General features: G+C 36.7%; 1 long non-coding RNA gene across 2 annotated transcripts; it reads left to right on the top strand.

The window, feature by feature from the left end:
* Positions 1-534: 534 nt before the first annotated feature.
* Positions 535-4,735, top strand: LOC132624892 (uncharacterized). 2 transcript variants are annotated; one of them, XR_009576560.1, is made up of 5 exons: positions 535-669; positions 1,352-1,567; positions 2,362-2,520; positions 2,690-3,773; positions 4,426-4,735. It is a non-coding gene; the product is annotated as an uncharacterized LOC132624892 (long non-coding RNA). The 2 variants fall into 2 exon arrangements; XR_009576559.1 differs by having other exon boundaries at positions 1,352-2,134; positions 4,426-4,733.
* Positions 4,736-7,236: the final 2,501 nt, after the last annotated feature.

Raw genomic sequence — 7,236 nt, 5'->3', positions numbered from 1 at the left:
TGCAAGGGGACTTTTTGCCGAATTTTTCTAAAATACTTGTACCTATATGATGCTAAGAAACTTATATTTTTGGGGGAAAATATTTTACAAACACATAAGCAAATAACATAACCTTACAGTGAAGCTCGTAGGTCAATCGTATTCTATAGATCCTTAATATCAGGGTACATAAAACCTTTCCTGGGGGATCACCAGAATCCTTACCTCGATCTCTGGTACCTCATCAGAATTTTTCTTGGTCTGAAAAACTCTTAAACCCGCTTTTACTAATTTTCCTTTTAAATAAATTAGGTGGCGACTCTAAAAACTAAATATTCAATTTAGAGCACCAACAACCTCGGATTACTTTTATACCTTAACCCGCGTAAAAAATAACAATAACAGGTATTAATTTAATTTAAACTATTTATAAGTGAAAATTTGAGGTGCGACTAAGGGTATTTTCGTAAATACCACTTGGGTTTAGGACAAATTGATAAAGACGCTCTGTATTGAATTCTGTAAACACGCTTCGGTTCTCATTCTATAATTTTCTTCTTTGATGCATAATTACAAGTTAAAATGGAATTAGTCAATCCAGGAGATGAACTCTCAAGGAAGGTAGAAGCCGGTTCAGGGCTTTGATTCGAGAATTAAGCTAATTGAGATATAGAATTGAGAGAGAATGAAGTAAGTTGTATTATCTGAAAATGAATGAATTACATGTATCATTACAATGGGTATATATCATTTCTCGATTGAGCTAATGAGTTAAATCTCTAACTGATGTAACTAACTATTACTTCAACTAACTGTTTAACTAATTCCAACTAACTTTGTGACTTGGCCAACTAACTTTGTGAACTGGCATATTAACTCCTTAACTGCATTGGCCAGCTGTCTGTCTTGATTCTTCTTAGCCCAATCGTGCATCACTCTTTGAGATTGCTAATTCGGTATTCGTTGTAGTCTACTTTGATTTATACTTGACTCAACTCTGACCAACCAGATAGTTAAGTTTCCCCTTTTCCATCTCTGGTCCTTTTGATTGCATTCGAAATGGTTTTCGAAGAAAGTGATTTAAGGTTTGAACTTCTTTTGGAATGGAGTTAAACAATTGTTGGGTCATTTTTTGCTTTGATTGCGATTCTCTTATTTCCTTTCTACTTCTAATTTTCACAAGTTTCTGCTATTCGTTTGTGTGCGTCTGTCTTTTTCCAGTTTGTTTATTTCTAAAATAACGTGCATTTATTTTTGGTTCTATTTTAATTAGTGTTTGGAATTTTGATAGCAAAGAGTAGTAGTGTAAAATTTTGGGTGCTATACATGCTTAACAACTCATGGACAAGAAAATTTTGGATATTCTTGGCAGGTGAAACGAATTGTACATAGATACAGAATCAAGGTGAATGCTATAGAGGAATGATCATGATTATGGATGCACAGACGATTGTGAAGGAACTGAGGGAGACGTACGCGAGGGGGAACATAAGGAGTACAAGTGGAGAGCGTAGCAGTTGAAAGCTCTGTTGAGGATTTCTAAGCATCTAACCTGTCTAAGCCTGAACTTGAATCCTTTGTTCATGAGGTTTATCACCTTCTTCTTCCTTGCATCATCTGCATATCTGTCTGTTTACGTGCTTTCGGTTACATATATATTATACATATAATTTTGGGGACAGCAAGGAGGAATGGACTACATAATTGGTTATATTTTCTTATGTGAGGAAACTCTTGAGGTTTTAGCCCCTCTACGAATAATATTTGAACAATAAAGTTGAGGATTGATAGGAAATTCTGACTTTTCAGCATCTTCCTTACAATTTATGAAACATTAAGTTGGAATTGGAATTATCACGTGCTTGTCTGTTGCAAGTACTCAATCTCTTCTGGTATTTTGTGTTACAAGCTTATGTATTTTGAATTAAACATGCAATTTTAAAGACTTTTTTCTTTCTATCTTTTTTATCTTTTCCTCCCATTGGTGACTTCTCTATTTCCTTGAATAGTGACAATGAAGGAGTTAGTAAGAATATCTCAAACAACAACAACAACATACCCAGTGTATATCCGCAAGTAGGGTCTGGGGAGGGTAGGATGTACACAGACCTTACCCCAGGAAAGCTATTTTCGAGAGACCGCCAGCTCGAAAAAAGTAAGAATATCTTCAAAGACTCAAAATTTTAGTATAGGGTTAGTGATTGAAAGTTTTTAGGCTCCTTTGTTGGTTAGGTTTATTTTTCAATATTTATGGTTCTTGTTTGAGGTGTTGGCCAGTGGTGTATGGACTATAGCACTAGAAGGAGAAGTTGATGTTGAAGTTGCTGAGCCGTATACAATTACTCAGTTTTGTGATAAAATAATTGATTTATTTCTAAATAGAAAACTCAAGTCCAGGGATTGGAGAAAGAACTTGGTTTTTGAGAAAAATGGAGGAAGTACAGGGATAGATTTCACAGGAGGTGTCAAGCTCGAGCTGACACAGAAGCTGATTCTCAAATGAAGGAAAAATTGATTAGCTTGGCCAGGAAAGTTAGGAAGGTATGTTGAATTTATTTTAATGCATATTTCCGTTGAAAGTGGAAAATGAGAAGTCAGTGTTTTACTTTGAAAAGGCTCTACGTTTAGATATTTAAGTGTTTTTTTACCTTGGGAGACTTTAGCATTAGATATTCCCAAACAGTTCTTGATCAGGAATGAGTCATTGCAGATTGATGATGAAATGGAAGGGATACTGAACTTCTCAAAGAGATACAAGATGATGTTCAAGGACTTCACTGGTGAATCTTTAGGCAGCTAACTTTGCTTTCAGATACTTATGACAGCTTGGAGAACCAAGATGGTAAAGGGGCTTTGCTCATAGCGTTATTGTTCTTTTAGCTTTGATGGTCTGAGTTATGGCTTGATGTTGGCAGTGGAAGGGAATCGCAACTGTTCTGCAGCATGTTGCATTTTGAACTTTTCTGCCGGAAAAATAAAATGAACTATAATTTCATGGTATGTGATTTCAAGTTAAACTAGCTAGGGATGCAAAGAATTATTGTTGTTAGCTTCAGTGTTGTTAAAAGATCATTGCAGGACTGCCTAAACCCTAGGATGCAAAGGATTGTTGCTATTAGCTTTACTGTTGTTAAAAGACGATTACAGAACTGTTGAAGCACTGAGGCTCAGCGGAACACGGTTGGTCACTTTGTCTTGCCTAAGTGGTTGTTTGCTACAAGCACCAAGTCATTAAGGTGTGTGCCTCAATGCCAATGGAATTTGTTCTCAAGAAGGAAACACTAAAGATAAATATAGCAAGCGATGTGATATATCAGTTGTTAAGGACACACTATGGATGAATATGCCATTATTCGGAACTGAGAGAAGAAGTTAGAAATTCAGAATAAGATAGATATTAACCGGTCTAAATTAGAAACTTAAACTTGCATCTTTGCATTTGAAATATAAATTTAAAATTAATTCTGAACTTAACTGATGCCATTTTTGCTTTATATATTCCTTTTAATTGCAGTCTCTTTAACATAAGAAATTATGAGTTCTACAGGAACACGTGAAGTTAGTTCAATATTGACACTTCTATGCTACTCTCTCATTAACCAATTTTATTGTTGTTAACACCTCATATTCTTTTAAGAGTATTTAGCTGCAAATTGTTAAACTGTATCAGCTAATGCTTTGATGCAAGGATATTTCAGCTATTATAGGAGACAAATGATGGATTTTGATATATGGCTCATCTCTTCTGGGATTGAATTCAGTTCTATGCAAGACAATAATTCTTCGGATTTCCTGTAAGTCATGTAGATGAAGCAGAAGATTCTCTACATCTACTTTACATCTTTTATGCTTTAGTTCCCATGAATAGCTGCAGCACCGTTGTTCTCCAGTTTCATTATTTGTTCATGACTTTTGTTCCGAACATTGTGGACTCAGAACGTAATCTAAACAGACTCGTGTTTCGTACCCATGAGTCTGAGTCTAGAAATTCAGTGTGCTTAGAAAAAGCTATGGCTTCAATCCTCACAGTTAGTTCTAAAATACCTGTTTCAGTTCATTATTGTTCATTAATCCAGTGGTCTCAGTCCTTAATGTTTAATGAATAATTGAATATATGTAATTGCCCAAAGGCAAAGTCTTATGTATAGGTATACTTGGGCGAGACCATTGACTGACACACTATTTATTATTGAGCTGAGGCCCCATACATATATAAATATAGATAACCAGATGATGCAGACACAGAACATGGAGTAGTCATAACTTTACTTCCTTTGTTATTTTAGTTTATAGTTTCAATACAGTTACAGTTTCAGTTTCAGCATGTATTACCTATTGTGATTATTGGGCTGCCCCTTTCCCGAGTATCTTATTTACAGTTCTTTCTTGTAGTTGCTTTAGATACTAGTGCAATTCCATTGTATTGACGTCCTTTTTATTTGCCAGGGGGCCTGCATTTCACAATGCAGGGATACATTTACAGAATGACGCATTTGCACGCTAGGATCTCTAGTATCAGCGGATTGGTGAGCCCTAGTCTTCTGGGGATTATCATTTATTTTAGTCATTACAGTATTTATGTTATTATAGACAGTCAGGTATGCTGGAGGCCTTGTCCCAGCAACAGTTAGTTATAGCTTTTTATGGAGGTTTCATAGACTATGTTAGTAGTCAGTAAGATGTTTTAGCATGCTTTTGGTATTAGCCTTGTTGGTTACTTTCAGATTTTCAGACTTATTCAGTTTTCGCATTTGATTATTCAGTTTCCGCATTTGATTATTCAGTTTCCGCATTTGATTATAAGGTTTCTGCATTTGATTTATATCAATCAGACTTTCAGTATATCAACATGTGTTTAGTTGATTTTTCACATTCAGTTATGTTTTGATATCACATGTTGATTCAGCTAGCCAGTTAGTTCGCTCGGTCACATATAGTCAGGCACCGGGTGTCGTGTTACGTCCAGGCCTAGGTGTTACACATTAGAAATTTTGTGTCGTCTGCATTATAAGTGAACTAACGCTAACCTAAAGAAGACATGAAGCCATTATAAGGTTAAGAAGGGTATTTGATAACTTTAAGTGTGTGCCTTAAGTTTTCGGAATTCAATGAATCGGTGAAAGTAAATTCGTTGAAGGAATTGGAGTCTGAGTTATGTTTTGGGAAGACTTCATATCATTTGAGTTATACATTGCTTAATGTGGCCTTGAGGGGAGCTATAGGGCCCCTTGTATGGTTAATGAAGTTTTATATAAGTTCCAAGAAAGTTCCATAAGGATTGGAGGTCAAATGAACCGAAAAAAACGCGTTTTCGCGGAAGTCAAAGTTTGTGGTCTAGATTGCGGCCGCAAACTGTTGATGTGCAGAAAACTGGCCGTAAACTCACCAATTTGGCAGCCCTTACTGCTGAACCTCATACCTAAGGATAGGAGGGGAGATGCGGCCGCATATCCAATATGCTGAGCCGCATCTCCACCGCAAATTGGTGCGCGGAAGCGATTTTGACAGCTTTTTTAAATCCCAGATTTCGTTAACTCGTTAATTATGCTAGTTTGAACTTAAGGCTATTTTCAAGACTTAACCTTAGTGTGAATCATGTTGAATGTAGATTTTATGGACTTTAAAGGAGAACGTTATATAGTTAAGAAGACATAAAGGTATTTAAGGTTAAGCCTTCTTTCTAAAAGGATGATTTTCTTATCGTGAACCTGTATATGAAATCCACAATATTCCTACTCCTATAAGTGCTATAAGTTCATAATTCTCGAGATTTTCATGATATTGTTGACAATGTTCTTTGTGTTGACAATGATAACGATTATGACGATGAGTTCAATTCTAGGGATGCCATCTAAGATATTCGCAATGTCCTATTCCTAGAAATGCTAGAAGTTCATGACTTTCAAGATTCGTGAGATACTTTTGGTAAAAGCTCTTCATAGTGATTATGATAATGATGATGATAATAATAGTGATGATGATAATGATAGTGATGATGATGGTGATTTAATAATAGAAATCGGGGGTTTACCGACTTTATGTCACCCCGATAGTGTTGTAATGTTTCTCTCGGATACCTATGTATGTTATAAATGTATGAAGCTATGTTGTGAAACCGATCCTATGTGGTCGGGTATGATATCTATTGCGCGCATACCACTGCAGTTAGGTACAGATAGCACCAAGCCTTATTATGGCCCGGTGCGCATGACACCGAGTCTTGTTATGGTCGGGTATGTATAACACCGAGCCTAATTGGCCGAGTATGGTATTCTTATATGTATATGTATGAAAAGATTCCCTTAAAGAAAGGTTAAGTACGCATGACAGTCATCTTAAAAGGTATTCAGCGTTATAGATTGATCTTCGTATCTTATGTTATCATCATGCTTTCATTTTGTTACTATTCATGCCTTACATACTCAGTACATTATTCGGATTGACGTCCTTTTATTTGTGGACGCTGCATTCATGCCCACAGGTAGGCAGGTAGATAGATCATATCCTTAGGTGTATCATCAGGTATCTCTCAGGAGTGCTCCATTTGCCTCGGAGCTACAGTCGAGTGGTGTTATTATCTTGTGTATATATGGGCATGGCAGGGTCGTGTCCCGTCTTTATGATATCACATATTCTATGTAGAGGCTCGTAGACAGAGCTATATAGTTAGCTGTTATGTAACCTCTTCGGTTCATATTTTGTACATCATTCTGGTAGCCTTGTCGGCTTGTACAATTGGGTATATTTGATGATATTTGAATGGATGTGCATATATCTATTGAGTTCGTGTCTCGTACAGCTTATGAAAAATGCGATTTAGCCATATGGTGCACTAAGATATTATTACGAGTAATGTGATTAGAGGTGCTTGGTAGAGTAGTTCCGGGTGCCCTTCATGGCTTTCTGGTTGGGTCGTGACAAAAGTGGTACCAGAGCAGTTCGTCCTAGGGTGTGTCTACGAGCCATGTCCAGCAGAGTCTTGTTTATGATTGTGAAGCGCGCCACACTTATAGACCGGAGGCTGCAGGGCATTTAAGAATGATTGACCTTTCCTTCTCATCTTATAGGGTGTAAATCTTCAACCATGACTTCTGTAGTTTTGCAGTTTGATGACGACTTCTTCAGAAAGTACTACGGGTGAGTTGAGGATTGTAATGACGACAGGGGGAAGAATAAGTTACTCTTTATAGGAGGACCCAAGTGAGGATGTATCCTTCATTGAGATAGACCCTTCTGAGATCATGTCTTCTATGGAAA

Source organism: Lycium barbarum, chromosome 12 (assembly GCF_019175385.1).
Source record: "Lycium barbarum isolate Lr01 chromosome 12, ASM1917538v2, whole genome shotgun sequence".
NCBI lineage: Eukaryota > Viridiplantae > Streptophyta > Magnoliopsida > Solanales > Solanaceae > Lycium > Lycium barbarum.
Note: the sequence above shows the minus strand (reverse complement) of the source record. Positions and strands in the feature narration are given on the sequence as shown.